The 20,289-nt window shown below is 41.1% G+C and overlaps 1 long non-coding RNA gene across 1 annotated transcript in view; it reads right to left on the bottom strand.

The window, feature by feature from the left end:
- The window catches only part of LOC145359663 (uncharacterized), a 192,899-nt gene that overhangs the window by 83,245 nt on the left and 89,365 nt on the right, over positions 1 to 20,289 (bottom strand). Inside the window, exon 2 of the long non-coding RNA XR_013889613.1 lies at positions 5,078 to 5,176. This is a non-coding gene — a long non-coding RNA (uncharacterized LOC145359663). The remainder of the gene's footprint in view (positions 1 to 5,077; positions 5,177 to 20,289) is intronic.

Genomic DNA, 20,289 nt, shown 5'->3' with positions numbered 1-20,289 from the left:
GGTTGATAAACAGTAGATACTTGTTTTAATTCTAATCTTTCAGCAATGTTAATGACATATAGGGAAATTTCTACATTAAATGAATCATACAAATCCCCTCTTCCATACTTCCACACCCATCCTTGTTTCTCTCACCCAAGCAATGCAGAAATGAAATCATTTGAGACCAACATGGACCATGTTAAGATTGCTCCAGGTGCCTGTCAAATGAACTTCCTTCAGAATAATAAGAACAATCAATCCCCAGAATGTGGGGCTTAGTATGCCTGCGAAACCCCCAACCCCATCCCCTCCTCCCCCTTACCCTAATCCTCTCCCCCTTACCCCATCTTCCCTCCCCTGACCCTATCTCTCCTTCCCCCACCACTTCAGAATGGATGGAGTTTGAATGTTAAAAAGTGACCCGAGTGTAGTAGTTGGCCCAGCATGGATCTTAGGAAGCCTATGGGAATGAGGGGCATGCTACCCATCTCTACAGCGTCCACAATAGTTGCCTCATTGATCCACGAGTAAAGTACCTCTTATCTCTCTAGTGGCACCAACCTACATAAAAGATGAGAAAGGGCTCTCGTAGTGATGGAGATGCAGCTGTATTTTAACAAAACCATTTATTAATCCTCATCTCTAATTAAGAGCCATTTACAGGAAGCATTTTATATAATTGATTCACTAAATGTTAAAAACCACACTTATTTATATTGACAGCTCAAGACTAAATGAACACATGCTAATCATTCTTTGCATTGGAAACAGGTGAATACATACAGCAACCATCTTATTTTCAAGTTTTTAGCTTTTTTTATAAAAGGGCCTTTGAGCTAGGAGCAAAGGCAAACAAAAAAATGTAAATTTCTCTGTGGATGCAGCATCTATACAAATCTGTGCCAAGAAGTGATACTCAAGGCTGGGTATGAGGATCTTTCCATTAATACAGGGACCCATAATACACTTTCGCACAAGGAGTCTTATCCCATGAATCACTTGCCCAATTTCTCCCACGTCTTCTGAAGGGAATGACCCTGAATGGAGCTCCATTAACTCTGGCTTTTGCGTAATTCGCTGATTGGGGGCATTGCATCAGTTGTGTGCACACAGGCATTATCTCCAGAAGGGGGCAGTGGACAGTAAATAGGAGTCCTGGTTGATTTTTTTATTCTCCCTATCCAGAATGCTGATGTAATTGTGTCTCCTTCTCACAGCATGACAAGTTTCTTTTCTTTCCTTCAGAGTGACTCTAGGAAGATCCCAGTCACTGAAGTTCTGGGAAAAGCTTTGTTGGGCTTTGGGAGAAGGACACAATCCTAGACCTCCCTCACTCTGGAGCAAATGAGAGACAAATTTGGCCTGACATAAATATTTTTTATAACAAAGGGGAGGAAATTGAATGAAAAGTATTTCCAAGTATTTCCTTAGATTGCCCTTCCCTATTAAGGCTTTGTGTTGGTTGAAAACCCAATCTACAATAAACTAACCAGTGTCCACAGAATTAATCCATACACTGCAGAGCACAAGGCAGTACAATACACCCAGACTACCTGTTGCAGTGGATGTCTATTAGGTTTATTCAAGGGACAGCTGAATCATTATGTAATCTTAAATGTCACAAAGGGTTTTGAGATACTCTTGTTCTTGTATTCTATGAGTTGAAACCAATCGTTCGGCACAGCCATTTTGTTAAGAGTTTTCCTTTTTTAGAATGTTGTAAATTAGGTGTGTAGGCCATCATCTCATTCTCCATTTCACTGGAGAATGCATGCCATCGCAATACTTCTGGTCAACAATTTGATAAAGTGAATACAGGAGAACCAATGAATTGGAAGACATTGAGAAGACGATGGCTTGCTCTCAATGCAGCATTCAACTTACTTGGCTACCCAATAGATTACACCCACCTTTAGTCACTACCACAAGTGTGTTATTGCATCTTTTAATGGAAGAATAGATTCAAATTTGATGTAGGGGGAGGCAAATGGCAGTGGGGTGTGCTCTGGGCAGCGAGGTGAGTTGTGGACTACACTAGCAAGAAGACAACAACTACGACAGACCAAGTAATCTCCTTTTTTGTGGTAACAAAACTTGGACCGACAAAAGGCCGTACAAAAATCAGGAAATGCTGTGGCAAACTTTAGTTTGTTATTTTGGGGACCTTGATTTTATTTTTTAGAAGTTCACCTTACAAATGCAATACGCTTGCCCTTTTAAGCTGAAGGAGTTTTGAATCTGTGTGCAATCTCTTATCACTCAAAGCAAACTGTGCATTGGTTAGAGTAATGACAGTGAAAATCTTGGATTCATTTAATCACCAATTAGATGTTGCAATGAGAAGTGGATTGGGGGGAGGGGGTTCTGTCTGGATGGATAAACCGAGAATTTCCAGAACAAGTCCTTGTGGAACTTCATGGGTTACTTTTATCCCCAGAGAGAGCATTTTTCCATTAATTACCAACTTCTCCCTCTATTATCAAGGCCTCAACCCTCTGAACCAATTTGTCATCTATTCCATGAGCTTTAATCTTCCTTGCTAACCTCACACATGAGGGATTTTGTGGAAAGCCTTCTCACAATCCAAGCACTTGCTTATCCACTCATTTGCTTACTTCCACAAATAATTCCAGTGAAGTGTGAGCTTTAAACCCATGCTGATTGCTCCCTATGATAACTATGCTCTTTAGATGCTCATTTAGAGTATCTTGTACTGTAGAATGCCTTCAAGCAGTTTCCCCTACTGTGGTTGTTACACACAATGCATTATTCCAAGGGGGAACTATGTGCAAACTATTCTGACTTTGTAAGATTGTAAGCGTTAACTGCTGCAGAAATCCTGTGGTATTTTCAGTTGCTGGAGATCTTACTTTAAAATCAGCTCAGCATGACTGTCTTTCCTTTCTTTAAATATTTGTTTTAAAGGTGATAGAGATTATAGCACAGACATATTTCAAAATACATGAAACTATTTAGAAATTACATCAGAGGATAGATTATTCTATTCTGCGTTTGAGTTTATCCTCCACTGAAGCAGTCCATCTGGTGTCTGCTTTGTTCCCATATCTATTTATTTCAACTATCCATGGAGCCTATTCTTAAATGTTGATACGGTTTAATCTTTTAACTATGGCACCACATTCCACAATCTCCTCTATAGTTTCTCCTGCTCTATATAAACATTTTGCAATTAGTTTTATATTTGTCCTCGTCAAATAATTTACTTTTTAAATTATGTTTTATCTATTTGTGGGACATGGGCCTTACTGGCTGGCCAGCATTTATTACCCATTCCCTAATTGCCCTTGGAGGGCAGTTGAGTGTCAACCACATTGCTGTGGCTCAGGAGTCCCGTGTAGGCCAGACCAGATAAAGATGGCAGATTTCCTTCCCTAAAGTTCATTAGTGAGCCAGATGGGTTTTTCCGACAATCAACAATGGTTTTATCAGTAGATTCTTAATTCCAGATTTTTAAAAATTAAATTCAAATTCCACTATCTGTGGTGGCAGGATTCGAACCTGGGTTCCCAGATTAGCTGAGTCTCCGGATTAATAGTCTAGCGATAATACCAGGCCATTGCCTTGCTCTACTCAATCCCTGGAAAAGTTACACTCAGTAGCAATTGTACATTACACATATATATCTATACACATATATAGGGTGTCAGGCAATGTATTGTATAATATTAGTCCAGCAGCGGCATCGCCACATCATTGTATAATATTATACAGAGGTTTGACAAATAGTAGCAATGTATGACTGTATAATAAACAAAAGCAACACATCGAGGTCAGAGTTATTATATATAACTAGTCAATATCCAATCATTGCATTTAGGGAGTTAAGACCATGGAGTTATATTAATTCCACCCACTCAATAGAAACAGATGGGTGTGAATTGGCCTTCTATTGTTAAAGCCAGCCTGATTTTCCTTTCACAGCAGTTTCCTGTTGAGCTGGTTAAGTTACACTCCCTACCGAGATGTATCAGGTTCCATGTTAATATATACATGGAGCATAACTTTACAAGATGCTTTGATTTACATTCATTTATTGTTGCACAGAAAAACGTACTGCAATTTAGGAAGCAAAAAAGTAGAGTTGATAAGAGCATAGTACAAGTTAAGAAGATCAGAGACACAAAACTGAGTTGTTAAAGAAGCACTGCTGAGGGAGAGTAATTACAACATGAAAAGTTTACACAGTGTGTACAAGAAACACAAAAAGTTAGCATGCAGATACAGTGAGCAATTAGGATAACAAATAGCATAGTGGCCTTTATTGCAAGGGGATTAGAGTAGAAGCATTAGGAAGTTGTACAGGAGTTTGGTGAGACTACACCTGGTGTGCTGTGTAGTCTCGATATCTAAGGAAGAATACATTTGCATTGGAGGTGGCACTGAGAAAGTTCATTAAATCAGTCCCTGGAATGAGAGAGTTGTCCTGTGATGGGAGACTGGGTAAATTTGGTCTGAACTGTCTGAAATTTAACAGATTAAGAGGCGATTTCAATGAAACCCACAGGATTCTGAAGGATCTTGACAATTTAGACACTTGAAGTTTGTTTCCCCTGGGGGATCTAGTCATGATGTAGAGATGCTAGTGTTGGATCATTGGCGCTCTGACAGCTTGTGGCTTGTGCTACCAAATAAACCTGTTGGCTCTTAACCTGGTGTTGTGAGACTTCTTACTGGGGGATCTAGAACATAGGGCATGGTCCCTGGATAAGGGGTTGATCACTTAAGACTGAGGAGAAATTTCTTGATTCAAAGGGTTGTTAGTCTTTTGAATTCTCTACCTGAGAAGATTGTGGATGATCCATCACTGAATACATTTAAATTTGAGATAGACAGATTTATGGTCTCTCTTGGAATCATGGAATATGGGGAGTAGACGGGGAAGTCTAGGCGTACAGGCAAAGGATCAACCACAAACATGTTGAATATCAGTGCAGACTGGATGGATGTATAATGTACTCTTGCTCCTATTCTTCATGTTCTTATATTGATTCCCAATAAATAAACGCTGCAAACTGAAACTCAGAAAAGAAGCCATATCAACATCAGCAAAGAAGGAATAAGTGCATTAGCTTACCCTGCCATGTGTTCCAGAGGTGAAGGTGCACAAACGTGATCTCTTTCACCACAATGATCCTAATGGTACTTGAAACCTCACTGCTTATTGTAAATCCATCTGGAAGGAAAATTGAAGTCAGCATGAACTTCCAACTTTAAATTACTTTATTTTTCATTTTTAAGTAATCACCCTCTACTTTTTGTACTCTGGCCCTCATATCCATGACCAGATTAAAGATGTTGGTTGATTGTGAGTGTGGAACCTGTAATAATTAATATAATAATTAATATAATAATTAATATAAATAATGGAGGTGAGAGGAAATAAAAGAGACAGAGATAAACACAAAAAGTGAAAAGCACTGACATAGAAAGCAAGATAGACATAGTTTTAAAGTTAGTTTATTAGTGTCACAAGTAAGCTTATATTAATACTTCAATGAAGTTACTGTGAAAATCCCCAAGTCACCACACTCCAGCACCTGTTAAATGGCCATTACATCTAACCAGCATGTTTTCTGGACTATGGGAGGAAACCAGAGCACTCAGAGGAAACCCACGTGGACACGGGGCGAATGTGTAACCTCCACACAAACAGTCACCCAAGCAAGGAAGCAAATCCGAGTCCCTGGCACTGTGAAGCAGCAGTGCTAACCACTGTGCCACTGTAGTAATAACATAAAGACACAGGAACAGATAAAGTGAGACAATTGGAAATAGACAGATAGCAAGCGAGACATACAAACAGACAGAGAAAGATACATCAACAAAGAGACAGGCAAATGGGTCAAAAAGGCATGCAGAGAGTGAGTGACTGAAGATATGGTTAAATCAAATGGCCATCATTATCACAAGAACCAATATAATGGCAAAATAAAACAAATGATTGATACGGTTGTGCAACTGTTCTAACTCTCATTGACATTTCTTAATTAATTCACATGATCTACCGTCACCCAGACAGGTAAAGTTGCCTACAGAATCTGAAGGATTAATGGTTTATTCAGAAACTGGTTCATTTTATGTGCTTAGACAGACCAATGACAATTATGTTACAGTGGAACTTAACTGTGCTGAATTTTTTTCCCAGTAACAAGGATCATGCTTTTCCTTTGGGTTATGAGTTCTGAGGTGGATACTACTGAGCCAGTTTACACCCTATGACTCTCCAATTAATCTCTACTGAAGAAGAAAAATCTTGTTTATGAGCCAATATTCTCTGCAGAGTTCTAGAGCACAGCTGTGTACAACGGGGTGCGATGATGTCACCCTTCCTGAAATTAATTTTAACTGAAGAAGCTGGATGGCGCAATGGGTTCGACTAAACTCTTACCTTCGGGACCTTGTTTCAGGTCCAATAAAGTGGTCTGATAGAAGTTGTTTGTTTGAATTCTACATAAAATTAGCCTGGTCAGTCTCACGTGAGTACCTCGTTGTGTGGGCCCCAGCACAAAAGATTTTACTGCAAATTGGTAATGCCACTATTTGCACTGTGAGTTTCATTTCAGAGTTCTGAATTAAGATACATTTTTGGTGCAGTGGGGAGAAGCTTTCCCTGCACTGCACTTGAGCCCACAGAATCCATAGACCCGGAACGAAGCAACATTTCTTTCATCCTTGTGTTCCAAACTCATTGTAGCCTTACCCCTTCACCATCTGTTTCATAATAGAATCATAGAATCCCTACAGTGCAAGTGGAGGCCTTTTGGCCCATTGAGCCTGCCCCAACAACAATCCCACCCAGGTCATATCTCCATAATCCTATGTATTTAGTCTGCGAATCCCTATGACACTAAGGAGCAATTTAAGGTTTATTTATTAGTCACAAGTAAGGCTTACATTAACACTGCAATGAACATTACTGTGAAATTCTCCTAGTTGCCACAGTCCAGCGCCTGTTTGGGTCAATGCACCTAACCAGCACGTCTTTCAGAACGTGGGAGGAAACCGGAGCACACAGAGGAAACCCACGCAGACACAGGGAAAATGTGCAAACCCCACACAGACAGTGACCCAAACTGGGAATCAAACCCGGGTCCCTGGCGCTGTTAGGTAGCAGTGCTAACATTTGTGCCATTGCGCCGCTCCCAGCACGGCCAATCAACCTAACCTTTACACCTTTGGAGTACGGGATGCAACCTGGAGGAAACCCATGGAAGCATGGAAAGAATGTTCAAACTCCCCGCAGGCAGTGACCCAAGGCCAGAATTGAACCTGGGTCCCTGGCGCTGTGAAGCAGCAGTGCTAACCACAGTGCCAACATGCCACCCATTTCACCACATGAAAGGCACAATATTAATGAAAGTTGCTGTTGTGCATTTAATTCACACTAGACCTGTCTGGAGAATGTTTGATGAAACCATGGAACATGGATTACCTTTCTCTAGATTCAAACATGCGATTTATTTGACCTGGACGTGTGTAATTAAACTTAAGGGGAAGGAAATGGGGAAATAAATTCTGTTCCAAGAACTGAGCCTCCCAAATAATATGCATAGTAATGCTACGCCTCCCCACGAATTACCATGTAAATTCTTTAAAAGGACTCAAGTTTATGTGATGCCAATGTGTGAATCTGATTTTTAGAACTTCAAAGAAAGACAAATGTAAATGAGTTTCAGCTGCCCTGTTGACCCATCCATCCGCGCTGTCTCCAAAAATGTTCTGATGGATGCATTATTGGGCTTTTGGATTGTACACAAGCTGCCCCACGTTTTGCAAACTGAACTTGATCAGCTGCGCTGTGAGAGTTCGGCAAACTGAGCAAAAATAAAGACTCACAGATTCAACCAGCTTTCAAGCCTTGTCCCCATGGGCCAATAGTCCCAAAGTTCCTTTTCCCACTTCAGATTCAATTTTGTTTCTACAAAGCAAAATATGCCAGAAAATAAAAGCATACTTGTTGTTTAATGCTCCATGAATAACCAGCATGTTTATTGCTGGCTAATTGCTTTCCAATCACTGGAGCAACATTTTTATGGCTGATTGCCATTGGATGACCTCTCCATTGCGAGGAGACAGAAGCTATAACATGGTCACAATTAACTGGTCAAGCACTTCTTTATGACTAGAACAGAACGTCTGTTCCACCTTCCCTTTGTCCATGTGCGCTCTTGGTCATCTCTTAAATGGGATCTTGCTGCTTCTATCAGGACAGCCCAATGAAATGGTCACTTGCAATAACCTAGAATTAGAAGTCATAGAATCACTACAGCACAGAAGGAGGCCATTTGGCCCATCGAGGCTATACCAACCACAATTCCACTCAGGCCCTATTCCCGGAACCCCACGTATTTTCCCTGCTAATCCCCCTGATACTAGGATCAATTTAGCATGGCCAATTAACCTAACCTGCACATTTTTGGACTGTGGGAGGAAACTGGAGCAACTGGGGGGAACCAACACAGACACAGGGAGCACATAGACAGTGACCTGAGGGCAGGATCAAACCTGGCACCCTGGCGCTGTGAGGCAGCAGTGCTAACCACTGTGCCACCATGCCACTCATGCTAATCACTAACAGTGCTAACCATTGTGCGCACTGTGCCACCCTACCAAGTCCACATCTCTTCTGAGGAGGCATTAACAACCATCAATTCCTCTCAATCTCTCCATACTCTATCTTCAACAGATTCTTTTCCAAGATCTCAAAATTTTGTAATGCTTTTCTTCCCTCTGCTTTTCCTTCTTTCTGTGTAGCAATTAAGATTCATATCACTGTCTCCAATTCTGAATTGCAACAGCTTCTTGAGCGTCCAATGTGAAGCACAAAAGTACAAAGAAACAAAATATATAGTACTGATGTTGTCCAATGTTAATGATCAGCTTTTTGTACAGAGGAGCCCTCCATTTTGATCTTCCATAAAATATATTTCAATACTCTGAAATTCTATTGCACATTAGCTGTACGTTACTTCCATACAATTATATATCATTGTTACAGATTAAAATGTTCCAAAGTGCTTCACATAAGCATTATAATCAAACAAATGTTAAAAACATATGCCAGAATTTCATCACCTTGCATGCGAGAGACTCGTACATTCTCGTGCAAGGCCTTCACAGAATGTTGTTCTGCGATTCTGCAGAATAGGGGCGTGTGTGCCAGTAAAATTCTGGAAATAGACTCAGTGGGACTTGAGCTGAAGTAATTGAGTCCAGGGTACAAATGTTGTGAGTTTTCAACAAGGGGCTTTCAATAAGGTCGCTGAGTCATGGTGGTATAGTGGTTAGCACTGCTACCTCATGGCACCAGGAACCCGGGATTGATTCCCAGTTTGAGTCACTGTCTGTGTGAAGTCTGCACATTCTCCCCATACTCGTTGGAGTTTAGAAGAATGAGGGGAGATCTCATTGAGACGTATAAGATGATGAATGGGATGGATAGGATAGAGGTGGAGAGACTCTTCCCGCTCAAAAGAGACAGTAGGACTAGGGGGCACAGCCTCAAGATAAAGGGGGGGCGGTTTAGAACGGAGTTGAGGAGGAACTTCTTCACTCAAAGGGTGGTGAATCTCTGGAATTCTCTGCCCATTGAAGTGGTGGAGGCTGCCTCGCTAAATATTTTTAAGACGTGGGTTGATGGGTTTTTGATAAGAGAGGGGATTAAGGGTTATGGGGAGAGGGCGGGAAGATGGAACTGAGCCACGATGGATCAGCCATGATCTTATTGAATGGCGGGGCAGGCTCGAAGGGCTAGATGGCCTACTCCTGCTCCTATTTCTTATGTTCTTATGTTCTTATGTTCTTATGTTTCCTCCAGGTGCTCCGGTTTCCTCCCACAATCCATAGACGTACTGGTTAGGTGCAATGGCCAGGCTAAATTCTTTCTTGGTGAACCGCAACAGGCGCCAGATATGGCAACTAGGAGATTTTCACAGTAGCTTCATTGCAGTGTTAATGTAAGCATACTTGTGACCCTAATAAGCTTTAAAATTTTAGCAGGACAGGTGAGTCATTGAAATCTTTTTTTACGTTGGCAGGATTAGAAGGGCTGGTATGAAGGGCTGGAAAATTCCAGCCAAAGAAACATAGAAAATAGGAGCAGGAATAGATCATTCAATATGATCATGGCTGACCCTCTATCTTGACGTAATACTTTCACGCTCTCCCCCTACCTCTTGATGCCTTTAAAGTCTGGAAATGTATCTATTTATTTGTTAAATATATTCAGTGACTTGATTTCCACAGCCTTCTGTGGTAGAGAATTCCACAGGTTCATCATCCTCTGGGTGAAGAAGTTTCTCCTCATCTGAATCCCAAAGGGCCTAACCTGTAGCCTGAGACTGTGACTCCTTGTTCTTGACCCTCTGTCCAGAGGAAATGTCATCACTGCATCCAGTCTGTCCAGTCCTGTCAGAATTTTGTTTGTTTCAATGCGATCCCCTCTCAATCTCTTAAAGTGCAGCGACTACAGGTCCAGCCATCCCAATCTCTCCTCATAAACAATCTTGCCTTCCCAGATATCAATCTGGTGAACCTTCATTTTACTCTCTCTTAAATAAGGAGACCAAAACTGCACAAAAAACTGCACACATTTGACACTGATCCACATAGGAGTTCATGAAGCGTGAGAAAAAGCTGGGTAATAAAGAATATCACAAAGGAGGAAAGAGAGTTGAAGTCGCAGAGCGGCTTTGGGAAGGAATTCAAGAATTGAGGCATTGGAAGCTGGAAGCATCTCTGTCAGTGTTGAAATGACTAAAGTTGGAGATAAGCAGGAAGTCAAAACTGGAAAAATGCATAGATATTGTAACACTGGAGAGGTAACAGAGACAGGGAGGGGTTGAAAATTTTAAAATTGATGTATTGCTGGACTGGGCACCAAAGTAAGTCAGTGAGCATGGGGACGATGGCTCAGTAGGACAAAACCACACTGCTGAATGTGGCACTGAACCACAATTGACCGGAATTCATTTTCAGGTTGTCTAGGACAACTTTAGTAGTACCCATTGGTAAAGAGGGAAAAGATCCTGATCATCAACCATTGATACTCGCTGCAAAGCTCACATGCATGCAGAATTACAAGCCCGGATCCCATCCTGTCAGAAATCTACTGACATAATAATCTGATACCTGAAGAATAATAAGGTGGGTAAGGTTCCAGAAGGGGTTGAGTAGTCATGGCTCCATGTTCAAGCACCTTGGTGCCTTTTGTGGATAGGAAATGAAAGTTGGGATTAAAAATGAGTGCAGTGTTTCTTAAACATGTCCTTTAGCCGTGGTCATCAGTCACTTATAAGCCATGTACTTAAGGACTCCATGCACCCTGGGCATTCTCTCTTCCATCTTCTTTCATCAGGAAAAAGATACAAAAGTCAGGTCACGTAGCAACTGACTCAAGAACAGCTTCTTCCCTGCTGCTGTCAGACTTTTGAATAGACCTCCTTTGCATTAAGTTGATCTTTCTCTACACCCTAGGTATGACTGTAACATCACATTCTGCACTCTTTCCTTTTCTTTTCTATGAATGGTATGCTTTGTCTATGTAGCATGCAAGAAACAATAGTATGACAGTATATCCAGGGTGTGTGGGGGTACTTGATTATGTTGGCTGCTTTTCTAAGGCAGCAGGAAGTGCCTTGGAAAAGCAGCCAGCAAGATTAAGAACCCCACTCACCCTGGACATTCTCTCTTCCACCTTCTTCCATCAGCAAAAAAGATGCAAAAGTCTGAAATCACGTACCAATCATCTCAAGAACAGTTTCTTCCTTGCTGCCGTTAGACCTTTGAATGGATCTACCTCGCATTAAGTTGATCTTTCTCTAAGCCCTAGTTATGACTGTAACACTACATTCTGCTTTCTCTCCTTTTCTATGAATGGTATGCTTCGACTGTATAGTGAGCAAAAAATAATGCTTTTCATTATATATTAATACATGTGACAATAAATCAAAATAAATCAAGTATATTTTTTTTTGAGTGGATTGTTTTGTATATTAGTCAGACATTGACAATAATAAAACATTAGGCCCATTTAAAGATAAGAAAGATAGCTGCATTAAAGGACTCACAGACAACTTTAGAGTCACAAAGGTCAACAATGTGCTCTGAACTCCAAGATGCTTATAGGAATGTGTTCATTTTAAGATATTTAGAGAGAGAGATGAAACTATTAATGGAATGGTGTTAGATCAAAAGATTAAGGCATCCGTCAGGAGACGATTAATTTCTTGGTTAGAAGTTAGTGATTTTTTTTCTGTGAGGTGGGCAGCAGCAGTAAGGCACAGTGGGTTGGGCTCAGTTAATAGCCTGCACTGACTGTGGAATCCAAGTTAAATCTGTCTGCAGCACATATGTTTTTTATGTGCTGCAGTAATTGATCTATTCAGTTGGGTTAGTTTCCCATGTGCAAAGCACATCCAATGGGACAGGAAGTCAATTGTCTGGTATTCTTCATCCTAATAGCACGGGGAGGATGGAAGGTAAGTAACTCAGGTTCTTTAATGGGACTGAGTCCTGAATCATTTATATTCAGAACAATGCCTATGTTCAAATTGGCCTTCATGGGCTCACAGCTTAGTGGGTAAATGCATCAACAGACTTGAATACCATGCAGAAGGTTGCAATCTGAGTCCTTCATCAGTACCAGGTTAGACATTATAGAATCTCTAAGTGCAGAGAAGGCCATTCAGCCCATCGAGCCTGCACCAACGACAATCCCATCTATCTCTGTAACCCCACATATTTACCCTGCTGATCCCCATGACACTAAGGGTCAATTTAGCAAGACCAATCAACCTAACCTGCACATCTTTGGAGTGTGAGAGGTAACTGGAGCACGCAGAGGAAATCCAAGTAAACACGGGGAGAATGTGCAAACTCCACACAGACAATTACCCCGAGGCTGGAATTGAACCCGGATCCTAGGCGCTCTGAGGCAGCAGTGCTAACCATTGTGCCAGTTAACTGATGGAAACTTAAATGGAGTTAAGAGATATCACTTCTATATTTGGCAAAGAATATTTCCGGCCATTCATCATGAGTAAGCCAATCAAGTGAATTCCACTTAGGAGAGAATCAAGCCCAAATACTGTTGTCACTCAACTTCCACCATCCACAAACTTTCCAGTAGGAGTCACTAAATAGCAATTAAGAAGCCAAAACCTGGTCAGTCTCTCCCATAACTCAAACCCCAGCATCAAAACCAGTTTGAATTATCCCTTGATTGAGATCATCGACATTGGAACTTTCTGATAAGTATGCCTGATCAGGTGGTACATTGGCCCCTTGAGTTAGATGATGAACTGAGAGAGGGAGTTTTATTCTAAAATGATAACGCTATCAAAGTTATTGAAGAGGAATTTAATATTATAGAACTCACCCTAACCAGGGCATTTCAGTACTTACACTACATACAAGCTCATGTGTGAATAAGTCAAACAATCTCGCCCAGAATCATCTGAAACCCTCAACAGTAAGAACAATGAGCTAATTCAAATGTGTACTTTTGGTTCAGTGGACACAGAGACAGTAAAAGAAACTTGACTGCGTTGGATTGTTTGACACCCATTGTCTTCCTGTCAGGTAAATTACATAAAGAGCCCAGGAACAAGTAAAGACCACACAGCTTGCCAATCTGATGCTGAAATTATATTATTGGTATTTTTAATGCTGACTCTGAACACGAAATAGACCTGAACAGAAATCAGAAACTTTCTGTAAATGTGGCCCTTACTATAAACGGACATCAAAGTTGGAACTTTGAGCTCTGCATTATCTAGGTTAGACTGTTAAATTATAACTCTCTGCTATGCTCTTGTGTCTAAATCCACATCCTACTGGTCACCACTTTAATGCCTGGACTGCTTGAAAGTCTGCTAACCAGTCAGTACCACAATAAGTTGCATTAATACTGCACCTTTAACTGTACTCTCTCCTTTCCTTCTCCTCTACGTCCAGTATGTTTTGTCTGCATAGCACGCAAGAATCAATACTTTTCACTGTATGTCAAAACATGTGACAATAATAAATCAAATCAAAATCATTATGAAATGCCCCAATGTGCTTAACAGCTAATAGCTAACATAATTTAACATGTAAAGAGGTAGTAGTACCAGTGATCAGAAGCTTGGACAAAGAGATAGGTTTTAAGGAGTATTTTAAAGAGGAGCAGGAAGCAATCAGCACCATGGAACACTCAGTTAGTTAGCATTTCACAACAAAAAAGCTACAGAAGAGTAGATTTCATAAACTTGATTTCCTCAAAAAGACATTTTCCACTAATAGCTTGGCTCTTACACTTTGTAAAGGTTTGTTTTGTACATGATTTCAAGTTACATTTTTGAGTAGATTGAATGTTTCCTTAATGCTAATGCATTAATTAGATTTATTGCAACTTTCAATTGCCAAAATTTGGTAATGAAATGAGTGAGTAGAATTGGAGTGGCTGGGAAGTTCATGTAATAAAAAAAGATAGAATACAGCAACAGGAGATGGAACACATGTAATCCATGTAAGAGTGGGTGGCATGGTGGCATCCTTGTCAGCACTGCTGCTTCATAGGCCGGGAACCTGGGCTCAGTTCTGGTCCCGGGTGACTGTCAGTGTAGACTTTTTACAATCTTCCCATGTCTGCTTGGGTTTCCTCTGGGTTCTCCAGTTTCCTCCCACAGTCCAAAGGTTTGCAGATTAGGTGATTGGCCGTGCCAAAGATGAGCAGTTTAGGTGGTTTAGCTATGATAAATGTGCAGGGTTATGGGGATAGGACAGAGGACTGGGCTTGGGTAAGATGGTCTTTTGGAGAATCAGTGCATACTTGATGGGCTGAATGGCCTCTGTCTGCACTAAAGGGATTTTATGGTTATCAAGAGTGAATAGCATTATTACTTAGTCTTTCAAAGACTCAGGGGCAGTACCAGAGAATTGGAGAATTACAAATGTTGTACATTGTTCAAAAACAAGTGCAAATTCCAGCAACAACAGGCCAATTTGTTCTACTTCAAGTGGTGGAAAAGCTTCTAGAAATAATAGTTCAGGATACAATTAATAGTCACTTGTATTAGGGAAATTAAGGAAAATCAATCATGTTTAACAAACTTGCTAGAGTTTTTTGATGAAGTAACAGAGAAGGTTAATGAGGGTAATGCAGTTGACGTGGTGTATATGGACATCCAAAAGGCAATTGATGAAGTGCCGCATCACAGACTTGTGAGTTAAAACTGATAAAGGCAAAATAGATATAAAATTGGCTGAGTGACAGGAAACAGACTAGTGGTTAATGGATGTTTTTCAGATGAATGAAAGGTTTGTAGTGGAGTTTCTGAAGCATTGTGTTAGCACCCTTGCTTTTCCTGATATAAATTAATGGCCTAGACCTTGGTGTGCCATTTCAAAATTCATGGATGATTCAAAACTTGGAAACATTGTGAACTGTGAGAAAGATAGTGTAGAACATCAGATGGATGTGGACAGGTTGATGGAATAGACAGAAAAGTGGCAGATGAAATTTAATGCAGGGAAGTGTGAAGTGATTCATTTTGGTTGGATGAACACAGAGGCAATATAAAATAAAGCACACAATTCTAAAGGGCGTACAGGAGCAGAGTGTATATGTTCATAAATCATTGAAGGACAGGTTGAGAGCGCAGCTAATTAAGCGTCCAAAATTTTATTAATAGGGACAGAGAAGACCAAAGCATATTAAACACTGCCTTCAAAGGGAGTTTGCATTCACTTTTGGGCACCATACTTTAGAAAAGATGTTATGGCATGAGAGATAGTCATTCACAAAAATGGTTACATGACCTTTATCACTAGAAGGATAAGGGAAAAAATTATATGCCGAAGCCACCACTTTCTAATTCCCCATCCAAGCTACCTGGAACTATATCACCATTCCTTCACTGTTTCTGGGTATCCCTATGTGATGAGGAACTTCAGTTATGTAGATAAATTGGAGAGGTTGGGGCTGTTTTCCATGGGGAAGAGAAGGATTAGAGGAAATTTATTAGAAGTAGAGAGGAGGCAGTGGCATAGTGGTAATGTCACTGGATGAGTCATCTATAAGTTCAAATCCCATCACAGCAGCTGGTAAAATTTAAAAATCAATTAAATAATAAATCTGGAATTAAGAGCTCATCTTGACTGTGAGACCATTATGACAATCAATAATTTGGTTCACCAATATGCTTTAGAGAAGGAAATCTGCTGTCCTTAAAGGTCTGGCCTATGTATGATATATGAGATGGTATATCAAATGAGATGGTATGTCACACCATCTCTCCCAACAGTTGATGACTCGATATGCCTCCATGTTGAACACCAGTTGGAAGAAGCCCTCAGAGTGACAGTGGCACAATGTAATCTGGGTGGACAATTCAATTGCCATCAATAGTGCCACAACTGGCTGAGCTGGCCAGGTCCAGACAGAATAACTGCTAGACTGAGCCTGCAGCAGGCGCTGAAGAACCAACATGAGGGAAAAAGTCTTTTTGGCCTCATACTTATTAATTTACCTGCCACAGATGCACCTGTCCATGGCAGTATTGTTGGGAGTGGCCACTGCGCAGACCTTGTGGAGATGAAGTCCGTCTTCACATTAAGGATGTCCAGCAACAGTGAAAGAATGGTGATATATTTCCAAGTAGCTTAGAGGGGAATTTGAAAGTGGTGGCTTTCCCATGTAATTCCTGCCCTCATCCTTCTGGGTGGTGGGCATCATGGATAGCACTACCACCATGCTGAATGGGTAGATTTAGAACAGATCTAGCAACTCAAAACTGGACACCCATGAGGCACTGTGAGTAATCACCACCAGCAGAATTGTATTCAGCCACAATCTATAACCTTATGGCCTGACATATCTGAGGGGTTGCTGGACTCGTAATCCATAGACCCAGACTAATGCTCTGGGGGCCTGGATTCAAATCTCAGTATGCATGAAATTTGAATTCAACACAAATCTATAAATGAAAGTCTAATGTTGATCATGAAGCCAAAAACCACCTGGTTCACTAAATCCTCTGTCCTGACCAGCCATATAACTACTGTGATTACAAGAGCAGGACAGAGGCTGGGAAATCTGCAATCAGTAATTCACCTGTTGTCTCTCCAATGCACAAGTAAGCAGTGTAATGGCATGCTCTACACCTACCTGGGTGAGTGCAGCACCCTCAATGCTTGAGAAACTCAACACCATCCAGGACAAAGCAGGCCATTTGGTTGGCACTCCATCCACTATCTTAAGCATTCACTTGCTGCACCACTGACACTCTGCAGGAACTCACCAAGGCTCCTTCAACAGCACCTCCAAAATCCATGAACTTGACCACCCAGAAGGATAAGAACAGCAATTGCACAGGAGCACCACAACCTTCAAGTTCCCCTCTATGACATACACAATCCTGATTTGGAACAATATCACCATTCCTTCATTGTGGCTGGGTCAAAATCCTAGAATTCCCTTCCTGATATGACTGTGGAACACAACAGTTCACTACCACCTTCTCAAGAACAATTACGAGTGGGAAATCAGTGCTGGTCTCACCAATGACATTCACGTCCTGTGGAAAAAGATAAAGAAAATATGGGGCGCTGGACGGAGCTGATAGGGAGAAATAGTTTCCATTGATGGAGGGATGGAGAACAATAGGGCACAGATTTAAAGTAATTAGCAAAAGAAGTAATGGAGACTTGGGAAAACTTTTCTCATGCAGTGATTGCGATCTGGAATACTCTGCCTGAGCAAGTGGTGGGGGTTGGTTCGTTTAAGTGGGAATTAAATTATTATCTAAAAAAGATGAATGTGCAGGTCTAAAGGAAGGTGGCACTGGCTATATTACTTTGCAGTAATATAGCCATAACCATTCTGTGACCAGAGAAAAACAATTGGGAAGTGACTGACCATTAATAGGACTGCAACAAATTGGAAATCCTAGAGTAAAGAGAACCAAATCCATCCATGACCGTGGCTTCTGTGTCTGTTCCTTCAACCATATTTTCATGTATTTTAGCTTTTTTGTTAAATGACTTTTAAGTATAATGACTTATTTTGGAGTAAGAAAATATACCTTCTCCACAGGGTCAAGAAGCAAGAGTAAAAGTTTGAAATGCCTAATGACAACAGGCTTAATATCATTAGATAATATCTCTGTCCAATACTTCAGTAAGCCACCAAGTTGTTTATTTCAAAGTGGTTGACAGTCCCATTAAAACAGCAGACAGGAAATCTCACATCAACACATGAAGCATTTGTCCACTTGTAGCATCTACCATCATTTCTGGCCTTTCATATTTTTGAGCTTTATTCAGGAAGGTGTTTCAAATACAGAATGGCTGATTGGAATTTTAGAGCTGAAAAGAAAGAGAGGGTGAATTTCTCTACATCTGTCGAATTGTGGAATGCAATCTGGAGGGCCCTGTGGAAATTTTCTCTCTAAGGTATATTTAACCCCAAGGGAATGATTCATGCTGACATAGTGTACTCAAAATAGAACAATGCTTTGCTCTTCAACATCAACATCTCAGAATAAATGCCATAGATTGATGTACACAAAACTTACCAAAAATAGATATCACATGTTTGAAATTAATTACCAGGTCTCATTCGGTCTGCCAGAGCATCCCTGGCTTACTTTTGACTGACCAATACCAACAACTTGCATTTATATAGCACCATTAACACAGCAAAATGTCCCACAGTGCTTCACAGAAGCACAATTGGCGCAAAATTTGACAATGCACTCCATAAAGAGATATTAAAATTGGAAGGCAAAAGTTGATCCATCAGATAGGTTTTAAGGGAGGAGGGGTAGAGAGGCAGAGTTGTTAAGAAAAGAAAGTTTAGAGTTTAGGGCTTAGATTAACGTTACTAAAGGAGGAGTGTAGGAAACCAAGGATTCACAAGAAGCCAGAAATGGAAAAGCAGAGGGATCTCAGAGAGTTGGAGAAGGTTATGGATATTGTGAGGAGTGATGCCATCAAGGAATCTGAAAATGAACACAAGAATTTTAAAATCAAGGCATTGCCAGACCAAAAGCTAAAGCGGATCAGCAAGCAAATGGGTGAATAGGATTGATGTTAGTACAAAGTCTCAATACAGGATGAGCTCTAGTTTACAGCGGGTGGGAGGGGTGAGGTTGGGTGTTCGAAACACAGAACAAATTCAGCAAATGCCCCCTTGTGAAGAGGAACAATGGATAGAATGATTTGAAGTCTAATTTGAACATAAAGGAAATTTATGATCTAAATCATGATATTGTTCAGTAACGGTATCAACTGTCAACCATACACATTAATCCATGAGCTTCTCATAAGCCATGGACCTATGTACTGAGGATACTACAAAAGAATGGAATCTTTCACAAACACCTCAGTTTAACAAAATAAATTGATAGGTAGTGCCTGTAACAAGGGAGCACCCCATCAGTACTGCACTGAAATATCTGTTAAAATGTGCACTCAAGTCCCATTTTGAGGCTTGATACCACAATTTCCTGCCTCAAGAGTGAAATTGCCACCACTGGACAAGATACATATTTTAAAATTAATGTTCAGAGTGCCAGAACAGCCCCGAGTACTGCTGTCAGAACTTAACCCAGGCAATGTGAGTCTCACCCACTGGCTGGAGAGCCAGTGACAGTCTCTTTTTGGGGAAGGCCATATTAAATGACAGTCAGGCACTTAAGTGATCAGTGATAGGCTTTCCCAGGATCATGGATCCCAGAGTGGATCTCTGCCCCCCCAAAAACTGCTGGCCAATCAGAGGCTGGTGGCTCCTCACTGCCATCAGCTCAACCAGGGGAGCAGTGGTAGCTGCAGGCAACACACCCACTAGACATTTAGAGGCAAATTTTCCAATTCTGCCCACCATGGGAATCATAGCGGACGAGGGACAAACCATGGAAAAGTCTGTTGACCTCGACAGGATTTTCCGATTTTGGAGTGAGCGAGACCATAAAATCCTGCCCGTAGTATTAGTGAGGGAGCCAGCCACAGGCCACATGAGAATAGGATAGGAATTGTGGGTTGGAAGTCACTTGATATGGGAGGGGGATTGCAGTGGGTTTGGAAGAAAGGCCAGTGGGCTGGCTCTCAGTGCCTCCTCCACCTTCCCAAAGCCAAAGTCCTCAGTCAGAGATTCATAGAATCAACAGTGCAGAAGGAGGTCAGTTAACCCATCGAGCCTGCACTGACAACAATTACACCTCGGTCCCATCCCTGTAACCCCACGTACTTACAGTCCTGATCTCCCTGACACTAAGGGTCAATTTAGCATGGCCAATTAATCTA

This window comes from Carcharhinus amblyrhynchos, chromosome 28 (assembly GCF_965287045.1).
Source record: "Carcharhinus amblyrhynchos chromosome 28, sCarAmb.v2.hapA, whole genome shotgun sequence".
In the NCBI taxonomy this organism is placed as follows: Eukaryota; Metazoa; Chordata; class Chondrichthyes; order Carcharhiniformes; family Carcharhinidae; genus Carcharhinus; species Carcharhinus amblyrhynchos.
This window is presented reverse-complemented; position numbering and strand designations above follow the sequence as displayed.